The following is an 11,749-nucleotide window of genomic DNA, read 5'->3' as shown; positions in this document are numbered from 1 at the left end:
TCACTGAAGAGCTGCGCAAAAAAAAAAATCGCATTAAATATCGCATGCGATTTATCGTGCAGCCCTACTATTTATTCAGGTTTTTTAAGGTATCTAATATTTTGATACTTTCCATGATCTAAATATTCTTAAAAATTAAGAATAAAAGTTCACCAAATACACAAAATAATGATCTTTAAAATAGCATCATATGACCCCTTTAAAATGACAATAATATCGCTTAATCACAATTATTTCTGGGGCAATATATCGCACAACAAAAAGTTGTTATCGTGACAGGCCCACTAACAGCATCAGTAAAGCTTTAGTAAAAGCTTCAGTATGTGTTATATGCACTTGCCTTTAGCCGAAATCCATGAACTAAAAGAGCTGGTTTTCAGCAGAAGACTTCCCAGTATTGGAAGACTTGGGTAAGCCCTTTACATAGTTTACTCAATGTCAAATTCATGTAGCTCTCCTAAGTAAAGCTTTTAATTGAGCAACAGAATCCATCATAGGGGAACACGAGTGAAATTCTAGAAAAACTTGCGTTTAGTGAGGAGCCCAGAGAACACAAAGGGAGTTTGCAGTGAAAGGCTACCGATTGCTGCAACTCTTTTAACCAAAACTATCTTTAAATCAAAGCCACACAACAGACCTGCTCTTATTATAGCAGAGTGTCATTAAGAAGTGGCTGGCCTGAAAAATATTCTGTTCAAAGAGCCACTCATCAGATGACCCGGTTCCTTTCTCTCATCTCCCAGTCCGGTCATGTCTTCTGTATGCTCTCTTTGTGTCTTATCAAAACATTAAAGCCATTCAGCAAGTCTCAAAGATCCATACAGCAGACTAAAGCCTTGAAAGCATTCATAGCATAAAGGCCACGGCATAAAAGAGCTCAAAACATCAGCTGAGACAGAGTACCCTACACCCTTCCGAGAGGGATGCCGATTCCCTGCAGGAGGGTGACTCTGGGCTCTCGGAAGTGGAAATGGATGTTCTGGAAAGGGTGTGAGAGGATGAAAGATCACACACTATACTCTGTATTTCCTGCTCTTTTTCCTCTCCCTCCCCTCCAATTTTATCAAACCCTTTCCACTGTATCCCAGAGTGACCCGCAATATTCAGAACGACCTCAAAAAACAAATCAAGCAAACCCAGAGGGGTCTGTGCACCTCTGTCCTGATGCTTTAACTTTCAAACAGGTGACAAAACTATTAAAACTAGAGGTGCAGTGCTTGGAGAAATGTTTTTAAACTTGCAAACTGACCTCCGTCTGTTCTCTAGAGAAACCTCCTTCCTTTTCCAAGTAATGCTTTTATTTGATAACAGATATTACATAAACACATGGAGCAATAGATGGCATTGCAAACCCTGTAAAACAAGTTACATAATATTACAGATTATGCTGAAATTTTCAAAGGCTCACTGTGTTCAAGTCCCTAAACTTCAGTAGAAGCCCCAGTCTCGTATATTTATAAATTAAATCAATATCAAATTGCTGTGTGGTTATGAAAATAAAGCAAAGTCTTTGCCTTTCAGAGCTAAAGAAGTTTTGTATAGCCATGTGTTCATTTAATATAGCGCAGCCTCCATTTGTTCAATTCCCTCGTATGGAGAGATGGATAAAAAGTGATGTTATTATCATTACGTGGATGTTGGGGCTGAAAAAAAATGAGAAAAGTTTCACGAAGCGTTTGAGAAAAGAAAGCATGCTTTGACAAACTTCCATCGGCTGTAGTCAGTGCTAACATGTGCTTGTCTCTCGAGCCGTGCACGCGCTGCGCATAAATCTCTACAGATTAATCATTTCTCCCTCACAACGTGCCAGCCCGGCTAATATTTCCCGAAAAGTCCCATTAAAGAGTGAAAAGTCTGCAGATATTAGCGGGCGCTTCACATGGATTTAAAGCCCTTACGGGAGGCGGCGGTGGTGGTTCAAAGGCTGAACGTCGATTGTTAGCGAGCTAAGCTAACGCGCTAGGCTAAGCGCTATCAGATGTTATCCTGCTGCACGGGCACACAACACCGCACTTTATAAAATAAACGACAGTATAGTGGACAGTCGGATAAACATATTCATAAACGAGTTCGCCTTTCGATTGTCCAGCTCTGGGTGTGCTAATAGTGTTAGCCTAAGCTAAACCTCCTGTCGCTAACCGGCTAAACTACAGCAAAACAAGCGAAAACACAAGGAATACTCATAATAATGATGGGTGGTGAGGGTTTAGTAATCGTTATTAATCTAAAACACCAACCAATCGCGAATATATGTAAACACACCGGTGTAGTAAAACATCCAGTGTATTTAGAGGGCAACCACAGCGTTTTAATCTACTGTAAACTTACTATTTTATACAAGAGAAATTGGTTTTGTTAACTATATCTGAAGTTTAACTCAAATCAGTATGAGCAAAATATCAATACAACGAAAGTGAAAAAAACCCAGATGATCAAGCTTTTTGTATTCGATTTGTTTTACGCAGCTACAAAACTCTAGCAAACACTGCGTATTTGTTGTGTCCTATATCTTGGAATTGGGTTAATGTAGTTTAACTACAACAACAACAGTTTCAGAATAGTGCATGCGAGTGATTTCTCTTATCAATGAAACACTGCAGTTTTAAATGACATGCAACCTACACATCAGACTGGCATATTAAATATAAGCATACCATAAGCAGCTGTACGTTACATATATTGAATATTATACACACGAGAGAGGCCATTTAATCAGCTTCATATGTGCATTACCTGCATGAGGTTGTGTGGTGAAGCTGATCACATGGCCCGTTACTCCTACAAAATCACCCTAGCATGGTCAAGTTTACATTTGCAAGACGCTTTATTAGACAAATGCATGTATTTACCCTGGAAACTGATGGAAAGGCGAAGGAAAATTAGGCGCCTGTGTGCACAGGGACAGTTAGCTCCCCCAGGTATCCTATCCAGAGTCCAATTACGGTCACCGGTCTCTCCTCTTCTCCTCTGCGGTTTGCCCGAAAGAAAGATGAAACGATCCTTTGAAAACGAGTTGAAGTTTTACAAGCACAAACCAAACATTTTCATCCGATGGAATAAAGTAGGAGCGTTACGCCAACCTTTCCAACCCACGCACCAGGGAGAGCTTTATTATTTATTTATCTTCTGCAAAAACTAAAATCTCCCTGAAATAATATGTGACCGATTTAAAGAACGCCCGGGATACGGCGCACGACTCCGATGCTTCTCCGTTAAGCGCGATCGCCTTTATCCCACTGATTCCTGTACGACTCCCTGTCCACGGATGATGGCGTGTGTCGTCCAGGAACGTCACCATCGCTCGCGTTCAGTGTCGCTTAAATACGACGTAATTACGTTGCCATGTCTGCGGACTGTAAAGGGCCAAAAAGTATCATTTGAGATTCCCCGTGTAATTGCCCCGTTTTAGGTTTTATTAGTTCATGTTTTATTTAATTATAAATATATTTCTTGGTTTTTAATTGAGTTTGGTGTGTTCAACAAAGGTTGCTGTCATCACTGTAATGACCAGACTTAACATGGGAGTCAAGATTTAATGTTTCTCTTCTTTTTACTTTGTTGCTTCAGTGTTCACTGTTAATCTATCAGAAACTAAAGTGCCAAACAACGTGATTCTGAGAAGCATGGAACAGATGCGTAAACGCTTCATTTTACTTTACTGTACTTACTCTACTTCACATTATTTAATTTACTTTATTGTATTGTATTGTAATTTTTACCCTTTACTTGTAACTTTATTTATTTTATTTTTTTTTCTATTTTAACATAATCCTTTTTTGTGAATAACATATTTATATTAGTAGTAGTAGTAGTAGTAGTATAAAATATTTTTTTATTATTCATTTATATATAATTTTGATGTAATAAGTTATTCATGTAGTAAGTGTGAAAAAGTGAGTGACGTGACATGTGGCCAAGTATGGTGACCCATACTTGGAATTAGTGCTCTGCATTTAACCCATCCTAAGTGCACACACACAGCAGTGAACACACACACACACCGTGAACACACACCCGGAGCAGTGGGCAGCCATTTATGCTGCGGCGCCCGGGGAGCAGTTGGGGGTTCAGTGCCTTGCTCAAGGGCACCTCAGTCGTGGTATTGAAGGTGGGAGAGAGCGCTGTACATTCACTCCCCCCCACCTACAATCCCTGCCGGTACGAGACTCGAACCCACAACCTTTGGGTTATGAGTCCGACTCTCTAACCATTAGGCCACAACTTCCCCAAAAAAAAAAAAAAGTTGCACTTGTTTTTCATTTCCCCCAGTAGAACTGAGGTCAGGGGCACAAGTGCTCGACACCGCAGGAGCCACAGAAGAAACCTCTTGCAGCTCCGTTGGTGATGATGTTCTTAGCTTTATGTGCAAAAACAACACTTCATTTGGGGATTCTGAGGGCCACATACGATCCCGATCTTCCAAAGAGGAACTATCTGGATGATGTTTTACCCTCAGCTTTTTCTCCATTTCAAACAATGGAGATCCCGCAGGTCTTTTCTGCACTTGAGCCGATAACAGATAGTACACATACTGATATTGTACTAAACAGAATGCTCACAAGCTTACAAAACCCTACAATTTGAAAGCAAACTAAATATAAGATAAACTGTTCTAGACAGATAATAAAGCAATACGTAATATGAAATCCTTAATGTGTGAGTACTAACAACTCATTCAAAACCCAAATGTATCTGCACATATTATCTGATCAACAGGGTTTTAAAACCAAACAGACCAGACAAGACTTGGAGGAGAAAAAATCGAATGAGTTCCATCTGGCGTTGTTTTCCACCACTGTTACACTGAACTGCAACGGTTCTGCTGCAGCACATGACAGCGGCTGCTCTTGCCTAAAGCTGTGTTTTGTTCCAAGCCCCGCTCAAAGGTAAACAATGTTCTTTCACATTCCCATCGTATTCCAGACCTTTGGCATTAGAAAATGCACTTAGTAGAAACTTGAACTCAGGTGGAAGCCAAAAGAATGCTCATGAATTACACAGTCATGGGTGCAACATGAAATATATACCGTAGATAGTCCCACAGGAAGTTCATAGCTCATCACTTTCAATAAATAGTCCTAACTAGCATGGTCATGTCATGTTAGGTAATTAGGTAAGATTATAGTGTGGTTGGGTGTATAAGGTGTTAAGTGTATCTGTAGTCAAATTATCAGCCTATTTATTCTTATTTAGATGAAGTATTATGGGTAAAATGGCAGGGTGCAAGGTATGACATATACTGCCTTGCTTCCTTGCATGTACACTACTTATTATTTTATTTTTATTTATTTATTTAATTTATTTTTTTTTGGGGGGGGGGGGGTACTTTTATCATTAAATTGATCAAAAGTGACAGTCAATATTTTTACATAATTGCAAAAATATACATATATTTCAAATAAATGCTGCTCTTTCTATTCATAAAAGAATCCTGAAAAATGTATCACAGTTTGCACAAAAATATTAAGCACCACAACTGCTTTCAAGAATTGTTACTTGGTCACCAAATCAGAATGATTTCTAAAGGATCACATGACACTGTAATGGCTCCTGAAAATTCAGCTTTAGGGAGTAAATTGCATTTTAAAATGGAAAACATTTATTTCAAACTGTAGTAATATTTCACTACATTACTGTTTACTGTATTTTTGATGCAGTTTTGATGAGCATAAGATACATCTTTCAAAAAATCTTTCCTTTGATAGTGTATATGCAAAGAAAACAACAAACGTGCTCACACAAGAGCAATGATAACAATAGTCCCTCTTTTAATATAAAAAACAGTACATAGCAGGAAATGTGTTGGTGCTTTCTTAAGAATTATTACGTTTCATTATAAATTGTAAACACAAACTTGCAATGCTGCAAATAAAAAAAGAATACAACTTATGCAATAATATTTACATAGGTTAAAATGTTCATGTTTTTATCATTTAAATGGAATGATGAAATGCTTCTTATTTTTGAAGTTCTGTGGCAGTCATTGCATTTAGATAAAGACAAGAATGATTATCACATAATAAAGATACAACATTGTTTATTATTTTGTTGTACTCCATAAACAAATGGTGAAAATATCAATATCAAAAGTACACAGAAGACCACATCAGCTTCCAGAAGAGCTGTGCAACAGACAGAAAAATCTATCTGCTTATTTTTGTTTGTCCATTTTCATCCAAACGGCGATAGTCTTTACACTGCAGTGTTTAATTTTTTTTTATAAATATGTTTTTATATATAGCATTATGAAACATAATCTAAAAGTATTAGCAAATGTCTTCTCTTATAAGTTTCTGAATTACATGTACCGAAGTATACCACAACATGTACACTGTGCAACATTACATATGAGGACACATGAAACAGCATCAAGTCCACAGCCGGTACCTGTAAAAGAAATCCATTCATTCAAATATGTGCCAAACTGCACTCTAAAAACTATGATGTACTCATTTTCTTTCTTTCTTTCTTTCTTTCTTTCTATTGACTTCAATTTAAAGAAGTGAATTCAATGAAATATCCTTATGAACTTATTAAATGTAAGTAAACATTACTTCAACAGAAACCCCTATAAATTCCAAATAACTGAACATTAAACACTAATGGAACTCCTTCTATATTAATTGTATGCAAAAACACACAAAATAACACTTAAATTCAACATTTTACAACATTTGCTTGTCCGTATCAAAGCGTGTTTGGAAAATATTTGCAAGATTATGCCGTTGTTAATTGGTCCAGTTTACTAAATTCCTTAAAGATGAAAAATATTGATATGACATTAGTAATTATTATAGTTCTTGAAACTGATCAGTATAATGTTTCCATTATCAAATATTGTTATTGAAATGTAACAAAAATATTCATATTTAAAATATAATTTGTTAGTCAAATATCAGTGTCTTTTAGTGAATAACAGATGTCAGTTTTTGACTAAATTAACTTGTATTTTTAGGAATTTATGTCTATATATAGTGAATATAGGAATTTATATGTCTATGTGAATATATATGTCTACCTCAATCACAAAGTGATTTTCATATTCAGATGTTATAAAGGTGGCATAGTTATTTATTGTTAGAGTGTACACTGACAAGTTGCTGTGGACATTTGTGGACTAATCTATAATAGACCTTTGTGCATTTGTGTATAGTCTTCAACAAACTGTTAGATTCCATTTAACAATGCTGTTATATTCCAATAATTGCTGCAAAGAATTTCTGCTTCCAGATCAGATTAGTTTCAATTCAGCATAAAAAGAGCTATGCCCTTACTCCTGTGCTGATGTGGCCTCAGACATTCTCCGTTTATGTTTATATAAACATTAATTTGTCATCCTTGACATCACCTAGCCATTGTGAAGCCTGCTCCCCCATAGCGCCTAATACCGATCCGATCCTGGGAAAAACACAGTCTGCATGACGTAAGCTTACATTCCTGGCTTGTGGACTCTGACCCTCTGGTGTTCCCAGGGAGAGCGAGACAGAGAGCATGCAAGAGGGGAAAAAAAGAGGCCCTCCTCATCTCTGGCCTGGTCTGAGCCGCACTTCCACGCATGCCTGCTGTAATGACTACCAGATGTCACTGCTGGCAGCGTGGACCCGGGGGTCAGAAGTCAGCCGTCACAGCTATTCTGTTCCTCGTACGCAGCCTCATCAAAACACACTTGACAGAATGACATAGTATGTGTTTGTGTCTGCATTAGTAAGCAAGTGGATGTCATTAGGTGTTTGTGTAAGAGCTGTTCGCGACTCTGTGCTGATTATGTGGAGGTCAACAGACAATGCTGCAGTTTATTATTCTATTAGACTGCCACTTCAAAACTATTTGACAATCTAGTCACTTGACAAGGGTCAGTGCATTACAAAAAGTCTATTCGTGTCTTGACTCATAGTGGTTTAAGTATCCAAAAAACAAAGAGTGCGATTTTTCTTCGAAACGTAGTAGGGATTGTCTGTGTCAATAGCCTTGTGGGCAGCGTGCCGACATATAGCTCCGTTGCACTTTGGGCGTCTCGAGTTCGAGTCCCGGCTCGCAGACCTTTCCTGAATCCCCCCCCTCCTCCCTCTCCCACTTTGCTTCCTGTCTAAATAGTGTCACAATAAAAGCAAAAATGCCAAAAAAACAAATCTTAAAAAAAGTAGTAGGGATGAACATAAAATGGTTCAATGGGATTTAATTGATTATATTAAAGCTGCAGTCCGTAATTTTTGTCGCTCTAGCGGTTAATAAACAGAACTGCGTGCATCTTGCGGAATCTAAATAGCAAAACTCATGTTCTGAGAAAATACTTTTGCACGAATAATGATCATTGATGTGAACTTGATTCATCTGATGGCTTTGGAACATATAGGCGGTAATGACAGACGATGGATGCGCTCGTTGATCAAACAGTCCATTGGCTGGTTTGAAAAGGTCCGATGACAGATTGCATTTAAAAACATATGAGATGCAGTGAAATGAAATAAACCTTCACAAATTCGCGTCACGTTTCCTAAACGTCTAAAACTGAAATAAAAATGAATAAAAATAATACACACACACACACACAAAAAAACACTACCATTCAAAAGTTTGGGATCAGTGAGATTATTTTTTCATTCTTTCTTTCTTTATTTTCTTTCTTTATTTTTTTTTTACATTGATAATAATAAGAAGTGTTTCTTTTGCACCAAATCAGTTTATTACAATGCTTTTATGATCATGTGACATTGAAGATTCAGCTTGCCATCACAGGAATAAATTACATTTTAAAATATATTAAAACAGAAAGCAGTGATATTTACAATATTACTGTTTTTACTGTATTTTGAGTAAATAAATGCAGCTTTTGTGATATAAAATATATATTTAAAATATATTTAAAAAATCGTATCAACCTCAAACCTTTGAATGGTATTATTATTATTATTATATTCACACTGATTGAGTTCCAAAAACAGTGTCAATATGGACTGAGACCATATCACAACTTAAGTGTAATAAAAAAATGTTCTCTGAGTTCACTTTAATGTCCTGACAGTCTTTTTGTTCATTTTTTCCCTGGATATTTTAGAAGCAGCAATATGTTATCATGATGTTTATCATATCATCATTCAAACTGCTCGACAAGAAAAAATGTTCTGCATGACAAAATTAACAAAAAATGGCATTTTGACCAAATTGTGCAGCCGTTATAAGCAGGAAAAAAGTATGCACAGGGAATGCTGATGTGTACAGTAGCTGTTGACTAGACTCTGAGGGGCATTCCACTGGAAAGTAAAGTAAGAGGTATTCACAGTTCCAGGAAATGATACCTTTACACATTACATTACAGGGTGTGACACATACAAACATATCTTCGTGCCTTGTCTTGCACCACTGCTCAGTGGGTCATATGTGTGTGTGTTCCCCGTACAAATCAGCACAGCTTTACCATGTCTAGTGCTGCAGACCCCTTAATTTTCCAAATGTCTAACCCTCCACAACCCCCAAGAGGAACAGCAAAGTTTCATGTTACTGATGGGAACCCAACGGTTGCTCTGTGTATTTACTGTACACTTTTGAAATGTTAGTACAACTATTTATTGTACGACTCTTTTCCATTACTTGGAAACAATCTGAAATGATCTGAATTCAGTCTGAAGTGCAGTGAAATATGACGTGTGAATGTAAATAGTCAAGAAATGCACAACATCTGTTACAGATCTGTCCTGAAAATTAAATATTTGCAAGCTAGTACAATGACTTTCCTGTTTCTAACCGCTAGACAGCTGTCCAAGCCAATACTGCACTGTGAATACGCTCCGACTTTGTTCTAGAAATTGTGTAGCCTTCCCAGGTTTGGACTACATCTTGCATAAAGGAGAGAATAATAAGTCTAGTGTACTCACTGAAAAGCTATTCGTTATATTTGGCCAGTGTCCACTTTCTTGCCTCCATCTGCAAGCAAACGATGAAAAGACACAAATTCTTTATGTTAAAAGCATTCCACATCTTTTTAACTTATCTAACAGATCATACGTTTACACAGCGCTTTACACACTTTCACAGCACTGCTCACAGTGCAAATAACTTCAAACCTACAAACACAGATTACAAATACAGTTTGTATGAAGGATGTTTTGAACCTTAATGTTAAAGTTCTGGTGAAAAAAGGTGGTTTAGGTGTGAATGAGTTTTTAAAAAGCAGCCCGATGAGCAATTTTCATAAAGCTGAGGAAGTTTCTTTGAGCAAGTGAATGTTTTTGTAGTGCAGTGGCTCCCCCTGCTGGTCAAAGTACAAACTTTACTGAATTCACCTAAAGTACAAACTTTAGGTGAAGCACGTCCACCTGCAAATAAATTTAACAACCTCCGTGAAAAGAAATAATCATCAAAACTATGCCATTCGTTTGTGCTACGTTTGTGCTGATTTGTGCCGCAAAAACGAACATTTGTGCTGGTTTGGTGTTTGAGATATTAAACATTATTTTTTTGACCGTGTGACGTCACTCTCCGCCCCATGTTGCCAAAATCGCCCCAAACCAACGCAGTTCGTTTGTGCTCGATTTGTGCCGTTAAAACAAACACTGCATCTATTTTCCTTCCTTAGATATAACCAAAATATTTTCGGGAGCTGTGACGTCACTCTCCGCCCCATGTTGCCAAAATCGCCCCAAACCAACGCAGTTCGTTTGTGCTCGATTTGTGCCGGATTGTGCCGTTAAAATGAACATCAAATATATTTCCCCTTCATAGAAATAACAAAAACAATCCTGGACAGTGACGTCACTCTCCACCCCATGCCTTTCAAATCTCTCCAAAACTGGTGGCGTTCGTTTGTGCTCGATTTGTGCTGGTTTGTGCCGTTAAATTCTTAGTTTTCTGTAAAATTGTTAGATAAAGTTGATGAGTTAACAACATCTAATTAACTTAAAGATGCAGCAAATAAATCATGATGTAGAGAAGTAATTTGTGGACTATAATAGACCTCCGTGAAGTTGGCACCCCATAAAAAGAAATAATCACCAAAACTATGCCATTCGTTTGTGCTACGTTTGTGCTGATTTGTGCCGCGAAAACGAACATTTGTGCTGGTTTGGTGTTTGAGATATTAAACATTATTTTTTTGACCGTGTGACGTCACTCTCCACCCCATGTTGCCAAAATCGCTCCAAACCAGCGCAGTTCGTTTGTGCTCGACTTGTGCCCGTTTGTGCCGTTAAAACAAACACTACATCTATTTTCCTTCCTTAGATATAACCAAAATTATTCATCACTCTCCACCCCATGCAATCTAAATCGTTCCAAAATGGTGCCATTCGTTTGTGCTTGATTTGTGCTGGTTTGTGCCGTTCAAATTTACATTGTATCTATTTCCCGTCCTCAGAAATAACAAATACAAAACGGGCCAGTGACGTCACTCTCCACCCCATGCTGTCCAAATCCCTCCAAAACGGTGCCGTTCATTTGTGCTCGATTTGTGCTGGTTTGTGCCGTTCAAAGAAACAATGTAACCATGACCTCTTCTTAAATATAACGGGAACTTTACTCTCCACCCCGTTTAGCGCGGCCGCAGAGTTTAAAAAAATAGTGTTTGTTCTGCCTTAAAATTTTAAGTTTATAGTCAGCTCCAAGTTTTCACTAACTTCATATTTCAAGTTGACTAAGCTTAAATTTCAAAGCAGCATTAAGTTGAAACGGTGAGAGTGACGTCACTGCCCAGAATTGTTTTTGTTATTTCTATGAAGGGGAAATATATTTGATGTTCATTTTAACAGCACAAACC

The 11,749-nt window shown here is 37.6% G+C and overlaps 1 protein-coding gene and 1 long non-coding RNA gene across 2 annotated transcripts in view; both read right to left on the bottom strand.

The window, feature by feature from the left end:
• LOC107695758 (F-box/WD repeat-containing protein 7-like) overlaps nt 1-3,281 on the bottom strand; it is a 225,140-nt gene extending 221,859 nt beyond the window's left edge. The window contains exon 1 of the mRNA XM_016495792.1: nt 2,850-3,281. The gene's annotated coding sequence lies outside the window, so the exon portion shown is untranslated. The remainder of the gene's footprint in view (nt 1-2,849) is intronic.
• Nucleotides 3,282-5,767: 2,486 nt separating this feature from the next.
• The window catches only part of LOC107695890 (uncharacterized), a 9,287-nt gene continuing 3,305 nt past the window's right edge, over nt 5,768-11,749 (bottom strand). Inside the window, exons 2-3 of the long non-coding RNA XR_001635040.1 lie at nt 9,873-9,921; nt 5,768-6,387 (exon numbers count right to left, since the gene is read on the bottom strand). This is a non-coding gene — a long non-coding RNA (uncharacterized LOC107695890). The remainder of the gene's footprint in view (nt 6,388-9,872; nt 9,922-11,749) is intronic.

Source organism: Sinocyclocheilus anshuiensis, unplaced genomic scaffold, assembly GCF_001515605.1.
Source record: "Sinocyclocheilus anshuiensis isolate Anshui unplaced genomic scaffold, SAMN03320099.WGS_v1.1 scaffold517, whole genome shotgun sequence".
NCBI lineage: Eukaryota > Metazoa > Chordata > Actinopteri > Cypriniformes > Cyprinidae > Sinocyclocheilus > Sinocyclocheilus anshuiensis.
Note: the sequence above shows the minus strand (reverse complement) of the source record. Positions and strands in the feature narration are given on the sequence as shown.